This window comes from Lissotriton helveticus, chromosome 2_1, assembly GCF_964261635.1.
Source record: "Lissotriton helveticus chromosome 2_1, aLisHel1.1, whole genome shotgun sequence".
Lineage (NCBI taxonomy): Eukaryota > Metazoa > Chordata > Amphibia > Caudata > Salamandridae > Lissotriton > Lissotriton helveticus.
Window position 1 is genome coordinate 90635402 of NC_136059.1, and position 17385 is coordinate 90652786.

Here is a 17385-nt window from a genome sequence, read left to right on the forward strand (position 1 = left end):
ATCACTTGTATTGCTCCATCTTTCTGCATATCACTTCATCATGTCTCTTTGCTTCCCCTTCTCCACCTATTCCTCATTTACTTCCACTTCTCTCTCTCCGCGTTTTTACATCCTCCTCCTCTTTTTAGGTCAAGCCAATTTAGAAGCGCAAACCTTCAAGTACACGCAGTTAAAAAATTGTCCAGCGCAACTACCACTGTTAAACAAAATGTGACTGGTTGCTTTGTGTTCTTTCTAATGTTTGGAAACTTGCAGCTTGTTATTTTTATGTCTTTTCATTCCCTTTTACAATTTCTCTCCAGCCTCCTCGTGCTCCATTTTTCCTTCTTTCTGCCTTGCTGTCCCCTCCCTTCTTCTCCCACTAACACCTCATATTTCTCTATTTTCTCTCCTCCTCTCGACATTCTGCCTTCCACTCACTTCTGTTCTGTCTAATGCAAGACCTATTGCATTGCAAATGCGTGTTTAAGTCACATTGGCAGGGTGGATTGAACGTGCAAATACAGTATAAGTAGTGCTAAAAAATGACAGATGCTGCTTGAAAAACGTATTAGCGGCTATGTTGTTCTAAAAAGCACAAAAAAGAACCCGCTCGGAGAACCATAAGAGAGAAGCACGGAGCCTGCATGCCACTCGTTGTATAGAAAGTGGAATGTATATTATATTGCCGTGCTGCAGGTACTAAAGTAAATCAAACTAAGAGGTGCAGCAGAACCAGATGACCAACACCGCTTTAGAATAGGCTATTGCATCTTCTTGCAGTATCACGATTGGTAAGAATAAAGTAGAACCATTTTAAAGGCTGCTCTGTTTGTCTGGGACAGTCAACTGACACTGCAGCCCTCACCCCCCTGGCTCTCTAAACACACACACACAACGGGTACGAGAAAAGTTCAGTGATGTTTACATCATCCATCCCATGGACCCAGCCCCCGGACGGAAGCAAAATGTTCTACTTGGGATGGGAGATGGGGCTGCTTAGGCGAGGGCTAAAAGATGAAAGTCATCCTCGTGGTGCCACTGTACATGAGAGCGTGAGCTAGTGCACCAGGCGACAGCAAGGAAAAACCAGCATTTCATAGCCAATAGGTCTCGCCTTTGGGATCTTATAAGTGTTTACCCATGCAACAGTTGATATTGTTGCACCAAGGATATTGTGCTGCTTTACTAAATACTTATAAGGTCCCAAAGGCGAGACCTATTGGCTATGCCAATGCTTGTTGCTTCCTTCCTATCATTTTAATGATTTTTGGGCTTCTAATAAAAAACATTTCAGCTGTTTTGTGTGAAAGGTTTACTACAATATAATGTTTGGCATCATGTAGGCTTGAATTATTGGAACAGAGTTAATAAAATTAGGAATTGTTCTAAATGGGAGGCCTGAAAATATAACTTGCCCTGGGTCCCCAAAATTCTTAATATGACACTGAGTTAGAGCTGCATGCGTCCCATTCGTTGCTAGAGTATGCCTACTTATGCTTTCAATCCAGCCATGATAAAGGTATTTGAATTTCACACTACACATGGGTAGGAATATTTTGTCTGCAGTGTTCAGAAATCTATCCTTAACCTTAAACTTTTTGGTTAAATTTATAAGAGCAGGTTAGCCGATGGCCCCCCGTGCTGCTAAACCGTGATAGACAAGTGTCTTTTGAAAAGGTGAGCACTTCCTTCTCGGTGCATTTGGGCAGGGAGAGGAGGGACCAGTTTGCCTTCATGGCCCTGCGTGATGCGTCTGTAAAAATGAGGGAGTTAGCCTGACATCCACACATATGAGCCGAAATGGACGTTCGAGATGCATTTGCACTCGATGTGCATTCTTCTCATTTAGAGTCCCGGACAGAATATCCTGCAAGCTACACCATTATCTTCATAATTTCACCAAGAGGGTAATCAATCTGGACTGCATAGTGCTTCAGCAGATTGCAATGTAGTCCATGCAGAGGCCTTGAACCAGTGTAAGGTTCGCAGTGAGCTTCAGAGTGCAACCAACCTGGTATAATTGGCGATACAGCACAGGGACCTTCAAGCAGAGACTCTGCCAAGGCATTACTCGCTTCTTGGGCACAGGAATAACTGTCTGGGGATTCAGGCACTTTATAGACCTCACCTTGTCTGTCTCTCTAGTTGGGAAGTTCTATGCCACATTGGTCCTCTGTGATTTCTACCAGTAAGATACAAGTTATAATAAAATGCACATTTGACTAAAGGGTTTTAGGCTCGGGCCACTGTTAATATTTTCAAATTTCTGCTGTTATGAGGCCTTCCTGAAAATGCTTCAGTTCAACCCCTTGTCCCTGCCCATATAGAAGAAGGATGTCGAGTTGCGTCCAGAGGCTAAGCGGTGCCTTCTTAATATCTGGGAACCCACAGATCTAACATCAAAAGGGAAACTATGGGTAACGTTAGCACTCGCCATAGCAAAGAGAAACATAGCGAAATTGTGGGGGGCAGTCACACCACCAAAGCTCAGTTCCTGGAAGAAGGATATGGATTGGTGCAGGGTCCAAGATAAGAGTGTATATGGCCAGGGGTTGCCCCCGAAAATGGGTTGCGGTGTGGTCCAACCGGAATGACTACTGTGGTAACATATGTGAACCGCCTCGAATCACCCCCATTGACGAGCTAAATGAATTGTGATTTCCGAACGGAATAGACATATCCCAGAGTCATTGTATTAGAAAAAGATGTGTGAAACCTGTGATTTTCCAACTGCACTGTAATAACTGTACTCCTTGTATGTGATGACCACTTTATGTTGTTCTTTTGCAATAAAAGATTTATAAAAACATTTTTTTTCTTTTTAAGAAGAAGGGTACTATGCAATGGTATGCTCCGTGTTTCAATCAAAATGTCATACCTCATTTGTGAGCCTTTAGCACTCATATTCCAGAGAGGTTTAAAAAGCGAATTTTCCAAGCATTCACTCCTTTATTGGAAACCCTCTTTTACGAAATATTGGTATGTGTTATAAAGGGACGTGCTGTTCCAGACTCTGCACCTCCTTGTGCCAACCAATGTTATTGGCCCATCGCTTCAAATTTCATGCTTCTATATTCCCACGTGAATGTCTATCTCAGAGCAATAGGTGGAATCTGAATTGTATGATCAATTTGTTCAAGAGTCGTTGGATCTCAGTTTGCCACAGCAATCCAAGCTTTCTTTGGAGATAAACAGGCTTTTGTTGCTCTCAATCTTCTACTGAAATTTCTACCTGCTTCCACTCAGTGTAAAAATGCAGAGTAGAGTGAGGAATTTAGTCCTTCTCCCTTCACTTACGGTCCTCTTAGTTTGGCCCCCAGATTTCCATCTACCATTCCCAGAACCTAAAGATCAGCACCAGCTTCACCGTCGCATCTGGTTTGTTCTCAGCTACCTACTCTGAATCCACTTCCAGACCCATCAGCAGGTCCAACATGGTGGGAAAAGGAGCCTGTATTTCTGCATGGAAACATCTCCCTTCCTAGTGGTACTGAATAAGAAATTGGGTTGCGGGTTGAGGTGGGTGTGAGCCACAATTCACTGTCCGGGTGACTAAATGTCACTATATTTACCAGTGCTTAACTCTGATAGCTTGGCACAAAAGCAGTCAGGCTTAACTTAGGAGCAGTGTGTAAACTATGCAGAACTTTATAGTAATAAAGAAAAGGGAACATAAAAAAATCCCACACTAATTTAGAGAAATAAAGTAAAACTGAATAACTGTTTTGACAGCAAAAATCAAGTCAGTAGAACCAGACTTATACATTTTAAAAGTGAAAAATGGCATAAAAGATCAAAGCCCCAAATACCAAAGTTCTGGCAGACTATGGTGGAGCGCAGTTCTGAGAAGGTAAAATTCAACAGGGCAAGGCAGTCGGCAGTGTCGAGGAAGCAGCGTCATCCCCGTGAAGCCACTCGAGAAAGTTATGGTGAAGATTTTTACAATCTGACTTATTTTCTTTTTTAACCCCTTCGACGCTCATGACGAGCTCAGCTTGTCATGAGGTACACCTCTAGTACACTCATGACGAGCTGAGCTCATCATGAACCGCGGGTTTTTGCGAACTGCAGCGCAGCGCGGAAATCTGCACCCCACGTATGCGGTTAATACGTTGAAAATCTCTAATGGGACGAAGCCACAGGCTGACTCCAACGAGGGCTCTCGGAGGAAGGATACCCTTCCCAAGAGGAGTAACTGAACAGATTTACTGCTGCAGAGAAGCACATAGCTGAGCTATCGTGAAAATCAGGCTGACCAGCAGTACACGTAAGGCAGATCAGCCAGCAGGTAGATAGATCCCAGTCTCCTTTTTTAATTTTCAGAGCACTTGTTGATAGACCATTTTCTAAAACCCAAGTTTTAGATTTGGGCTATGTGGACAGCTTTAGCACCACTTTCAAGAGACCAGGACTGTGAGGGTGGGAAGCACCACTTGGAGGATCAGGACTCGCCAGTTTCAATTTCTGATCAGGAGGCCAGCCAACTAACCCTTGAAGTTGGATCTGGAAGTCCTAGATTCAAGTAGAAAACCAGGTCTCAAGCATCAGGGCAGTAAATCTCAGAGTACAAGGCAGGCTTCAGGCAGCAGGTCAGTCTGACGTATACAGCAAGCCACAAACACCAGTTCAGTCCCCTGAGAACCTTCTGCAGGTCCAGAAGCGAACTAAAGTGTGGGACTGAGGGTCTTATTTGATACCTGTTGCCAGCTTTGAAGTGTATAAAGCATCTTGAGTTTTCCCCCTACAGAAGTGTCTGGAATTTCGTGCCTCTCACCCTGGTCTTGGGATGTTTGGAGTCACAATAGGCTAATGTAACGTTCTTTGAGTGTGCTAGAGCAGTGTCTTTGAAATGCAACTGGGGCTGTGCACAGCTCCACCCCTAATGTCCTGTCAAGATGGCCAATCCTGACAACACTCAGTCCCCCTATTGTATGGCAGTCTGGGAGGAATAGAAGGCCAACCGCACCTAGTGATGTGACCCAGGAAACAGGTTGCAGGCACCAACTGGCTAGTACAAGAAAAGGCCAACTTTCTAAAAGTGGCATTTTCAGAAGGGTGACTTAAAATCCAGCTTCTCAGTTTAAGAGGGTTTTACATTAAAATTCCTTAAACAAACATGACATTTCTCCTTGCTCCCAAACAAAAGTTGTTAATAATCAAGTGTAATAAGGTAACCCAATGTTATCCTGTGGGCAAGGTAGGATTCACTTTAGTTAAAAATGAATTTGGAAGTTCATTACTACCAGGACATTTAAAACTTAACATATCCAGCTTTTTAAATACAATTCACACTGCCCTATGGGTTGATTAGTGGCAACATATATAATACGAAGAGTTTTAGGCCTGCCAAGGGGTTTTATTTTGCAAACTTGATGTGGCAGTTTAAAACTGCATTGAGGCTGCAATGGCAGGCGTGAGATGTTTCATGGGGTTACTTAAGGTTGGTGGCACAATGAATACTGTAGATTCACTGGTAGTAATTAATTTACCGGCCCTGAGCATACGGAAGGTATAAATAAATTAAATACGGCAATCAGATGCAAGTCAATTTTACCATGATTTAGGGACAGAGCACAAACACTTTAGCATTGGTTGGAAAGTTAAAGTGTAAGGCCAACAAAAAAGTATTCAGCAAAACAAGATGGTACAAGGCAAAAAGTTTGGGGCACCACCGATGGTTCATTATGTAATGTCAAGGTAAAATGTTTCTCCTGACACACCAAGCTAATAATTTTATGCAGTACCCATTTCTGATCTCTCACCTGTCCTAGATATTAAAGGGTTAACTGTTTGATAATCGTAGTATGCAAATTCTTGGATATTGTTTAAATCAAAAAGGCACTTCATCTGTGTAACAATTTTTTTGCATACCATGTAGCACAAGAGAGACAATTGCAACAGTATTCGGGCTAGATATGGAAAATACTACAAATATTTGCTGAAATTGAATAAGATTAATTACTGATGTAAATATACCATGTTCTGATTGTCATTTCAAGAATATATATAGGCTTTCCTGTTTTCAGTTTCTATTTTTGGTAAATTCTGGTGGGGTTTTTTCAGTTTTTTCAATACCTTAAAAAAACCAGTGGTTATCAGTGGTTACACTTTCGCGCTGTTAAAAACAGAAACCGTGTTTTCCAGTGTTTATGGAATTTTAATATAGTTTAAATTATTGCTTGCCTCGCACACTGATAGTACATGTGTATAGATAGCTTGCGCACAGGAAATATGAGTTTAAAATATTTTTTTACTGCACCAGAATGGACTACAAAGTCAAAAGCATTCTTCATTATCTCTGAAGATAGTAAAGATGCTTTCAGCATATCATCTACCAACTGGCAAGGATCTCTTACAGGGAAGCACTTCAGCTCAGGAATCGATTTTGACAGGTCATCATACAACTATTGCATATAAGTAGCTGAATTACTACAAATACAAATACTATCACTCCGATCTTTATTGAGTTTGGTAGGAACTTTTGTCAGCAGCATTCCAAGTGATACTACGTTCCATGTTTACCAAACAACCAAGATCTGTGACTGAGGGTGAGTGTCTGAAAAGTTTCTGTGCTACGTCCATCATCTCCTTGTCTCTGCTTTTCATCAAACATATGGGGTCAGATTTACAAGTCCCTTGCGCCACTTTTGCGTCACTTTGGCCATGTTAAAAATGATGCAAAAGTGGCACAAGGTGCTTGTAAATAAGCCCCCTGGTATCCTGTTTTTACCACTTTCTCAGATGCTTTGTGACAACAGTCTTTTCACACATACCTGTCACTACATCTTGCATTGAATGTTTAAAGCCTGGGGTGTTTGGCAATTCACTTACAATCAATACTAACTCACTAGAAAAGGGGGGTGATGTATCAAAGGATTTTCCCTATTCTCTGTCTGTGGGTAAACGTGATGATACATATTAGGAAAGATTCTTATGAAGCCGGCCATTTTAACTCTCAGTGAAATCAAAAGTAGCCAAAATATAATATATGATTTTGATATTTCCTGATTCTCTACAGTTTATAAAATAACTTAGACCTAAAACATGCATCTAAACACTGCATCATTAGACCAAAGACCACAAAACTGAAAAAAGATGAAGAAAGAGACAATGTTTTAGTGACATCCCTAAACAACAAAACTCAAGCAGAATAATGTTAGCCCAGCCTTTCTTGATGCTACCTTGTATAACAAAGTAACATTGTATTAGCTCCTTCAGGAAGAAATAAAAATGATTCTTTCACTCATCTTTTCCATTCTTTAAATGCCACTTAGTTTGTGGTTGCAAATGTGTTTTTTCAGTGTTTATATGTTCACACCGGTGATGGCTATTTTCCTTTTGGTGGGGTTTTATCAGTTATTATAGGTTTAAACCTAAAACCAGATAGCCTAATTATATTCATATCAATTCTATAATGCATTTAGATTACAATCAAATGCCAGCAAAAAAAACAAAAACACAACAACCATGGGACTGGTTTTAAATTCTTGCAAACCTGATCGCAATTGCTACCTTCTTTACTAAAGCCTTTCGACCACTCTCCATCCTCGGCACAATCCCAGCATCCAAATACATTTCATCACCACTCCTTTTCACTGCCACCTCACTACCATCACAGACCATGTCCTGGCTACGACTTCATCCAAACCTCCAAAACTTCCATCATACACACAACGCTCACCTTTAAGAATGGTGACTATTCTCATACGCCACACTTTTACCATCACTGAGACCTACAACATTGTGCCAAACATCAATCACTTGCAGGATGCCAGAAAATTTGCTTTCACCCTTCCTGACTTTAAAAGGAAATTTCACCTTAACAATCCTAACATTCTCTGAACCCCTCCTGTAGTTGAATGTTTCCTTGTACTCATTGCTGTTATTAATAATTCTTCTCCTTACCTCCTCCATTGGCACGTTAAAATCAGAACCCTTTAAAAGCCACTCAGGATTGCACTTGGTCCTAGCATGTTTACCTCTCATCACCTCAAAAGGAGACACCTCCAAAGACTAATGAACAGTGGTCCTAAAAGTCCTCAGTCTTATGCACCTGATTCTACCAATCAACATCATTTTATATTGCCAATTCCATAGTCTCTTTCAACACCCTGTTGAATCTCTAAATCATAACATTCCCACCAGGATTATATACCCCAAACTTCTCAAAATACATTTTAGCTAAATTAGACACAAATTGCACCTCATTATCAATGATTAACTTAAGTAGACAGACCATCCACAAAAACGTTAATAAATTGTAACACTTCCACTGAATCAATCTCTCCACAACCTTGACTATAGGCCACCTAGAAAACACATCAAACGTGCAATTAATATACTTGGCAGGCGAACCCATAGTACCCTTGATATTCACTGCAACTGTGTGCCATGGTTTCCTAGGTATGATTGGCTCACATGCTTGGTCTTAAAGTTCTCAAGGACTTATCAGAGTTAGCATACTACATACAATTACCAGGGATGTGGAATTCCTATAGCCAGACGCCCAGGACATATTGTTTGGGGTCAAGGACAACCAGTTTTCATGTGTATTTTGTCCTTGGGACAAGTAGGCCCAGCTCCCTGCAGACCATTCCCCTTGGCTGCCAGTTTGAAAAACCACATTATGGATCAGAGAAGGGCACTGTCTAGAGTTAAGATAATATTTTTCTCCATATGTTAATGCTGTTCAAACTTGTATCTATGATTTATTAATTGAAAGCCTTTATTATAAGGGTGAGCACTCTAGGTAAATGTTTTAAGCTCTGACTGCACTACCGACAGTGGTTCCAGTATAAAATTGTATACTCACGTATTCAAAATGTTGCAATGTGAGGCTATGTATAATGCTCCCAGAATGCCCTCTGATTTGATGCAAATATTTGCAGAAGCTTGAAAGCAATATTGAGGAGGCTTTGCTTTCATAATAAAAGGTTCATAAAAAAATTAAAGAAGGGAAAAAACACATTTAGCCAAACTACTGTAAAATTTCAGGTACCATTTCTTTGCAGTAACATGTGTTGATGCATGCTAGTGTTTTCCAAAAATATTCATAATAGAAAATCAGTGTAACCAGTTTCAATAAGATTATGGGAAACAAAGAAAAACAAGTTCTGGCAAAGCCAGTGGGTCTGAAATTGGTGGTCAGCTTTTTAGTTTTGTAAATGTGTGAATTGTTTTGGCATGGTTTTTGTAAAATCTTATTGGTGTGGGAGCTGCCGGGCCCTCACCATTATAACACACATTGGCAAAGGCAAAAATTGTTTTCGGTCTCAAAAAGCAGACACTGCCATAGTAGTTACTGGTAATGAACAAAGCTACTTTGTGTGCAGATATGCTCCTTCTGAAAGAGTAGCAGGCTGTCACTCGCAGTGACGCAAGCCGATACAGAGAGCGAGACAGAACTGTAATTAACGCAAAAGGTCACGGTCAATGCCAGACCAAATTAGGGGCCCAATTATTAAAGAAAGTCTCAAAAGTGCACCCATGGTATGTTTTACATTAAGTACATGATACATCTATGCGGCTTTCGTGAATTCCCAGGTATTTACAGAAGTAGGACAAAAAATAGTACTCCTAGAAAATATGTTTGAACTGCATTTTAGCATGAGTAAATATGAATGTGAAGATTTCCTAATGCGAAAATCAGAGTGTTCACTTTACCCACCAGCAACCCCCCCCCACACCCAACTCTGGAAGAAGGTTTACGCCTGCCAACATCAGGAGTAAATTTCCAACATTTCTTAGTATGGGAAAAGATTAGAGAAGAGTTGTTGAAAACCCTTAAAACATGCAAGTTAGTAGGTTTGCACAGAACTCAAAAGGGCATTCTAACCCTGGAACTATGGCTTACGTGGAAACATTAGAGGATTGCAAGTATTCAACCACTACTATGGTATGAGCCCTGGCATAATCAGAGAGGCTATGTCAGAGCTCTTCTGTAATGAGATTAATGCCATAATTTGTCGCCGCACTACATAGCACCAAAGGGACAAGTGGAATTTGTTACAAGACAAGTATATTTATGAAGCAACCTGCCCCATGGGCAAGTAGATATTTTATTAAATTCCACACCCCTGAATTACTCACCAACCTCTCCGCATACATATCCCTATTTTACCTCAGCTTAGTTTTTACAATGCCAAAATAGACCTCATGGCACAACTTCGTAATATGTTGCCTAAGCGTGGAGGGAGAAATGATGCTCACCCTTAAGGACTATACCATGACTTATGGATAATTCATTTCTGATTTTCCAAAAGCTCCTTAAATCTTGTACAGTACAGAACTTCTGAGACCAACCATGCTCCACCCAGTCAATGAACTGTTGTAAATGTTATCCTCAGCATATGCTTTCTTCCACACTTCCTCCTTCAGTCTAGGGGCACCTTGATGATGAATGAGAGCAATTAGCAAATCCTCCTATTTATTTTTATCACAATACTGCATATCTGTAGGCATGCAAGACAAAAATCTGCTAAAACATTTCTTCTACGAGGCACATACACCACCTTGTAAATTAAATCTTGCAACCACATTGACAATCGTGTTATCCTAGTAGATACATTAAACAGACCTTTTATAGTTAACAATTCCAGAAGAGGTTTGAGATCGCTAAGCACAGAGCACCTCAAACAAAAGATCAGAAATGTTCCAACCCCCACACAAATGCAAGAGTTTCCTTCTCAATAACTAATAATTTCCCTTCCACAGACAAAAGTAAGCTTGAAGCATTTGCAATTATAAGCTCCTTACCATCCACATCAACTTGTGATAACACACCACCCAACCCCTTGCTGCTGGCATCAAATGTGACAGGGTTCGAGTTCCAGATCAAAGCCACTCAAAACCAGAGCATCAGCAATAGCTTTCTTAATAAAAGCAAATTCGAACTTACAATCTTCAGACCACACAAACTTCACCTTGTTCAATAATTGTCTGATGTTATAAACTCGGTTAGAGAAACCTTTAACAAATTTTGCATTTAATTCAATAAGGCCAAAAAAGGACCAACGTTTTTTCCTTATTCGACGAAGTGGTACATTTTGCACCGCTTTCACCAACTTTGGTTTGGTAGCAACCTTTCTCCACAAAGCAAATGACCCAAATATGTAACAGAACAGACAGTAAACTTGCACTTCGGATGTTCTAAAGTCAACTCATTCATATCAAGAATACCTAGGACATCTCTCAATGTTTCATCATGTTCCTGTCTATCATTACAAATTCAAGGATATTATCTTGGAAGCATTTTAGCTAAGAATGTTTCCCAAAAAGTTGCTACATTAAACTTCGGAAAAAAGCTGCCACCAATCCAAAATGCATGCTTTTATTTTGAAAACAACCCATGGGAGTAATAAAGGCTGTATAAGGCTTACTCTCCTCATTCAACTGAATCTGGTGGTAAGCAGCAGACAAATCTATGGTGGAGAACCATTTGACATCCTTAACTAGCTCCAGCATAGCAGAGATTTTGGGAAGCGAAAACTTATCTACCACAATATTGTTGTTTAAATAGTGCAAGTAAATACACAATCTGATTTTTCCAATGCTACGTCTCGTGACCACTACTGGTGAAATACACTCAGAGGACTCAAGGGGGTCAATTATACCTGCATGTACTAATTTATCCAACGCCTTTTCAACTTCATCTCTAAGGAGAATAGGAATGTTCCAAACTGAATTTCTGGGCATACATCCTTTTTTAAGACACTCCAGTGTTCAAAATCTTACAACATACTGATTGCCCCACAAAAATCTAAGATGCAGTTGACAGCAAGATTGATAGCCAAGAGAGAAAGTACCTGTGGGGTTTGGTGGACGTAGATCCCATGAGTGACGGAGAAGAGGGCTTAAGTGAATAATTTAGTTTGAACTTGAATATTAGCCCTAGAAGAGTGCTCAATATTTTAAAAATGGGTTAATTTACGATAAAGCATAGATACAATTCAAAATCGTGATAAACTGTCACTCGAGGTGTCACACTACATAAGTGCATCGCAGACATGATAATGTCACAGATAAGTACACTGAAAACTTGACAGCCCCGCTGTACGAAGACATTGCAGGAAAAAGAGGCCTTAAAATGGAGTCAGTTATCCTAAAGTACAAATCAATATTTCTGATAAACTTCTAATTTTGCAGTCGGCAGTGACCTGGAAGTAACCCAATATAGAATGTTGACCAAGAAGATTGTTTTTTAGGTCTCGCCTAGCGTTGCTGCGTACATGCACAGCTCGCTCGGCGAGATTTTTGTAAATGAGAAGTTTGAGAAAAGGGCTTCAAGCCCAGCCCCTTATTTCCATTGGCTTTCGTCACCATTTATCGTAAACGGTGGGCTGCCATTGGAAATAAGCTTTCTGGGGTGCCTCCTTTTCGCTTTTTTGTCTGGCCCAACCGGACTGGCTCTCCTGCTTTCCTTCGGTCATAACGCTATTACTTATCTTTAGTTGGCGTGTTGTATTTATTAGTCTGTGGTTTTTTTCCGTTTGTATTCACCGGACCGTTCTGTGCCTTAGCGGTTTCCTGATGCCAGCATAAAAGAGGGAGAAGCGCTTCCACAACGAGGTATGGGAGTGTTGTTTTTTGGCTACTGTTGTAATATATGTGTTTTTTTTGTAAGATATGCTCCTTTCTCGTCTCCCTGACCCCACCGCCCTTCGGGACGTCTGCTTCCTTCCCTTCTCTCGCCTTCATCTCCACCTTAGTGCTAACTGTCCGTTTTCTTTCTCTCTGCGTGTTTATTTTTGCGTTGCGCTTTCACTTAGTATAAGTACAGAGCAAAAATAAACAGCGGGAATGGCACACACATGATCTGTCCAAATAGCACGTGCCGCATCTGGAGGCTTCCTCACGACTTTCTCTGCCTTTCCTTCCCTCTCCACTGGAAGAACGTCTGCCTTGCAGTTTTTCAACGCAGACCCAGGCATTTTGGTTTCACAAGCGGGGATGATTACTCACGAGCAGGGAAGTTCTGAAACTTGGGGAAAACGAACCGGGGATCCACAGGCGCGCCCAACCCCAGCTGCTGAACGCGCTGTCAGAAGCAGGTACTCTTACCGCCCAAACTTGCACAGGAACAGAAGTCGAGTAGTTCCCAACTCCCTCCACAGGATCCCTCTGAGCCCATTAGGAAACCTGACCTGACCCCACAAGGGGAGTGGATAAAATAAGAAAAAACAGAAGAGACTGCACTGGAACCGTTCTTACTGCTTCTCTTGTTTAGTCTATTTGCAAACACCACTTTGGAGAAACCTTAAATATATCCAAAATGAGATATTAGCATAACACCTAACTACTCTGCCTTCTATCCCTACTTATCTCATTGGTTTTTTTACCTGTTTTCTGTCTTCTTGCTCCTCTTCTTTTGCTAAGCCTTAATTGCCTTTTGACCTCTTCTGATGAGATATTCCTATTGAACAAGACTGTGGTTACTTTGCTATTACTTTCTATTGAATATTATTTATTTGTTACTGTATTAGTTCATTACCATCTCCACTTCTTCTGTTGCTTTAAACTTCTCCTGAATATTTCTCCTAGTAGATTCACTACAAATGATGTCCTATAATCTATATTACACTACCTAAATGATATTTCTAATGAAAACTATCCCTACACTGTATTTGAAAACTACTATGTGTCCTAAACTCTAATGTATCTTTTTTCCTTTCAGATTCTCTGTGCATCGATATCTCTGGTAAACAATAGTTAATCCATTTTTCCTGTTGACCTTTCTTTCTGGAAAATGCATTCAAAATTAATTCTTCTCTACGGTTTAAATGTCCAATCATGTATCTCTCCTTCTTGTTGTCTTTGCAGAAACAATAGAGTCGTTGGAGGCCTCTGGGTGCTGAGAGTAACAACGGTACGTCAGAAACGACAGAAGCGGTACTGGCAGCTTCTGTCCGCGGCGCTCACTCTGGTAAATCCCTCACTCTCGCTTAATCTTTTAAACGCGGTAAGAATTCCGCTATTTGCTACTTAAAGAAACAACAAACAGCCGAGACACTGAGGCACAAGTCCAACTCCGGAAAATCCTTTAGTGAAGTGCGCAGTTTGTTTAGCTTGCGCACCTCACCTAACGCTCTGCACCTGAGGACCGCCTGAAAACTAGACCGCACCATTACCATTAGCTTTGTCGGCCATCTTGGAGTTTCATTCGTAGCTCTAATACCGCCAACCATTATTTTGGGAGCATTTACCTTTGTCCCAACAGTTGGCTTTATTGGATATGGAAGAGACTATGGGCCCGATGTAGGTCACCAAATACCTTTCGGTAACGGCCGAATTCGGCCGTTACCGACCGGTATTTGGTGATTGAGATTTAGAAGGCAATATTTTGCACAATCTGTAAATTTACCGAATCGGTAAATTTACCGAATCTGTAAAATACCGAATCGGTAAATTCCAGATGTAGGTAGCACTGTTTACAGTGCTACAGGCCTTCAGAATTCGGTATTTTACCACCCAATCCTATTGGGTGATAAAATACCGAATACAGGTGTACATGCACATCTGTGCATGTACACCTGTGCCATGACACACACAGACATGCCCATAGGGCATGTCTGTGTGCCACATGGCACACATGCCTGTACTTCGGGTGCTAGAGGGTGTCAAAGTGACACCCCCTGCACCCTTGCAGGATTCGGTATTTACCGAATCTGTAAATACCGAATCGGTATTTCCCATTATTTCCTATGGGTTTCAAGGCCCATAGGAATCAATAGGAAATACAGATTCGGTATTTACCGAATTGGTAAATACCGAATCATACAGATTCGGTAATTCTAAAATAAGAATTACCTACATCTGCCCCCTTCCTATTTACCTACTCTTAAATACCGAATCGGTATGATTCGGTATTTAAGAGTAGGTAAATAGGAATTAACTACATCGGGCCCTACATGCCTTGCCTGCCTAGGGGCTCTGACACACACATATTCCGCAAATCCGGCTGTGAGTTAGTGCTACTTCTCGCCCATATAGCTCCACCACTGAGGACCGTGAACACTCCCCCCCCCCCTTGCTAAATACCATAAACAGCGCCGAGCATCTGCTGCCATCCCTCTCTGCTATGTTTTATAGCCACGATTTTTAACCGTCATGTGACACGGAATGTAGCGGAAACAGCTCAGCAGGAATGCGAAGGAATTTCAAGGCTCCTCTTTCCAGAGTAACATTTTAACCACATCTGCTGGATTGTGAGGGAAAAAGTTTTTTTTCTTCCTCCCCGAGATTCTTCTAAGCAAACACTAGCAGGCGCGAGCTTAACTTCAAACATGATGCCCTCCACTTGGAAGCCACACCTCAATATAAAACGTGGTCAATTTGTAATAGGTAAAATAGAACGTTTGCAAAATAAGATCAGACGGAAAAAAAATTCACAAATTATTTTTCAGCACTAAGCTCCTCAAATGGGCTTGTATGACTACACCATAAAAATATCTGTAGTGCCTCTGCTACTTAAACTACTAACAATTGCGCAGCATGGCCATAATGCTAAGTTGCAGAACACTAACTACAACAAAAAAAGCATTGAAAATGCAATAGGTCTAGCGTTTGATTAAGTTTAAGTTATTTGCTTTGCTAATGGTATTGTATAGCAAAGTAAATGGCTTTAAGTTAATGAAAGGCGAGACCTATTGAATTTGTAATGCTCGTTTAACATGCAATGAGAGTGCTTTCGACTGCTTGGTAGCAATTTCCCATTCACAGACTACACTTCACACTAGATTTGCAGCTATTGGTTATGCATATAATCTCGCATATTACTCAATGAATACTTAAGCAAGATTTTTTTAAAAAAACGCATTTACTGCTTTTTCCAGCTCTTGCGCATGATCCTTAAAAATCGTGTTTTATATAGCTGTGCTTTTAGCCCATGAAGTGAAGGGCATCATTCGGGGTTGGTTTTTAAAAGCATACACGGTGGGTCTTGGAACCGAGACACGCGTTTGTTGATCCAGAAGGCAGCGCAGGGTCTCGCTGGAACCCACAGCCTAAGCAGCACTCTGCCCTCAAGCGCACTCACGAAACTATAGTGTAACTCCGCAAGCTTGTCCTGCTTACAAACTAGCGGCGAATCAAAGAAGCTTTTTTCCTTATCACTGTAAACAATGTACACGAATTTCTTCCTCTTTTACCTGCGGGTGACTCGCGGAGCTCTCCTTCTCGAACTCGCCCGAATCAGAACTAAACAAATAACGTAAAATAACGGCGACACGCACGCTGCTACGTCATATTTGGGTGAAAATCACCCCTGAAGCGCATGCGCCTGGAGGTTCTATTTGGCAAGATGGCGCGTGAGGCGGAACCGTTAGCGCATGCGCTCCTCAGCCTTCGTGTCGTAGAGATCAGTGTCTCTCAGGATGCAGTTATTTAATGGTCTTGAGTGGAATGGGATCCAGAAGAGGAAGGCTAGCGGTGTACCACATTTGTTGCAGGTGTCCTTGTTTCTTTCCCTTGATGATTATTGTTCGCCTTTTTTTCCATGTCTATCTTTCTTGTTCCTTTCTTCTCCCTTTTTGCTTTCGTTCTCTTTTCTATGTCACCATACCATAATACATTCTTTCTGTTAGTTTCACTATCTTTTTTCCCCATTTCTTCATTTTTATGACTTTTTTCTTACATTTTTCATTTATTCTACTTCACTTTTTGCTGTTTTGTTCTTCCATTCTTTCCCTTCCGTCCTTTTTAATTGTTTCCTCTTTCAATTTTTCGTGTTGTTTTCTTTAGTCTTTCTTTTATTACTTCTCTTTTTAGTTTTTTTGTATATCACTACTTTCTGTTTCTTGCCCTTGTTTTCTTTTTTCCCTTCTTCCTTTTCTTTCACTTTTATTTTTAACTCACTGTGTTTCTAATTCTTCGTCTATTCTTCTGTCTTATTCTTTTTTTCTCACTCTATTTTTGATTTTCTTTCTCTGTATGTAAATTTCTGTCTTGTTACCTTCTTTCTTTATACATTTTTGTCTCCCACCTTCTTTTGTTCTTGTCCCCTTTTGCTCCATTTCGATTCTCATTTTGAACTCAGATTCTTAACGCAATATCTTGATTTCTGGGCCATGATCGCCTGACAGGTGTACCCTCTGGAGGGTGACTCCAGAGATATGTTTAATTGTTGAGTTGAGTTATGTGCTGAGCATGTTTGCAGTAAAAAGAATTAAAACATTTTTTTTTAAAGTAATAAAGTCGTCATTGTGGTACTCTTATGAACTTGGTCAGCGGCGACAGGGAAGGAAAATACATGCAGAAACGCCATTACAGTGTGTTTGCTGCTGTGAAACAGGGTTGAGTGCGGCATAAATGATTCAGTGTTGCGATAGACGGGACTACAAGTCCCAAGAAACCTCCAGGGCACAGTGCAGATTTCCTCCCAAACCTCCACAATCAGGCCTTTATAAG

General features: G+C 40.9%; 1 protein-coding gene across 6 annotated transcripts in view; it reads right to left on the minus strand.

Moving 5' to 3' along the window:
* LOC144817736 (uncharacterized) overlaps positions 1-16279 on the minus strand; it is a 624365-nt gene extending 608086 nt beyond the window's left edge. For 5 of the 6 annotated variants that reach the window (XM_078674509.1, XM_078674507.1, XM_078674500.1 and 2 more), the window contains exon 1: positions 16128-16279. The gene's annotated coding sequence lies outside the window, so the exon portion shown is untranslated. The remainder of the gene's footprint in view (positions 1-16127) is intronic. The other variant, XM_078674511.1, reaches the window with a different exon arrangement.
* Positions 16280-17385: the final 1106 nt, after the last annotated feature.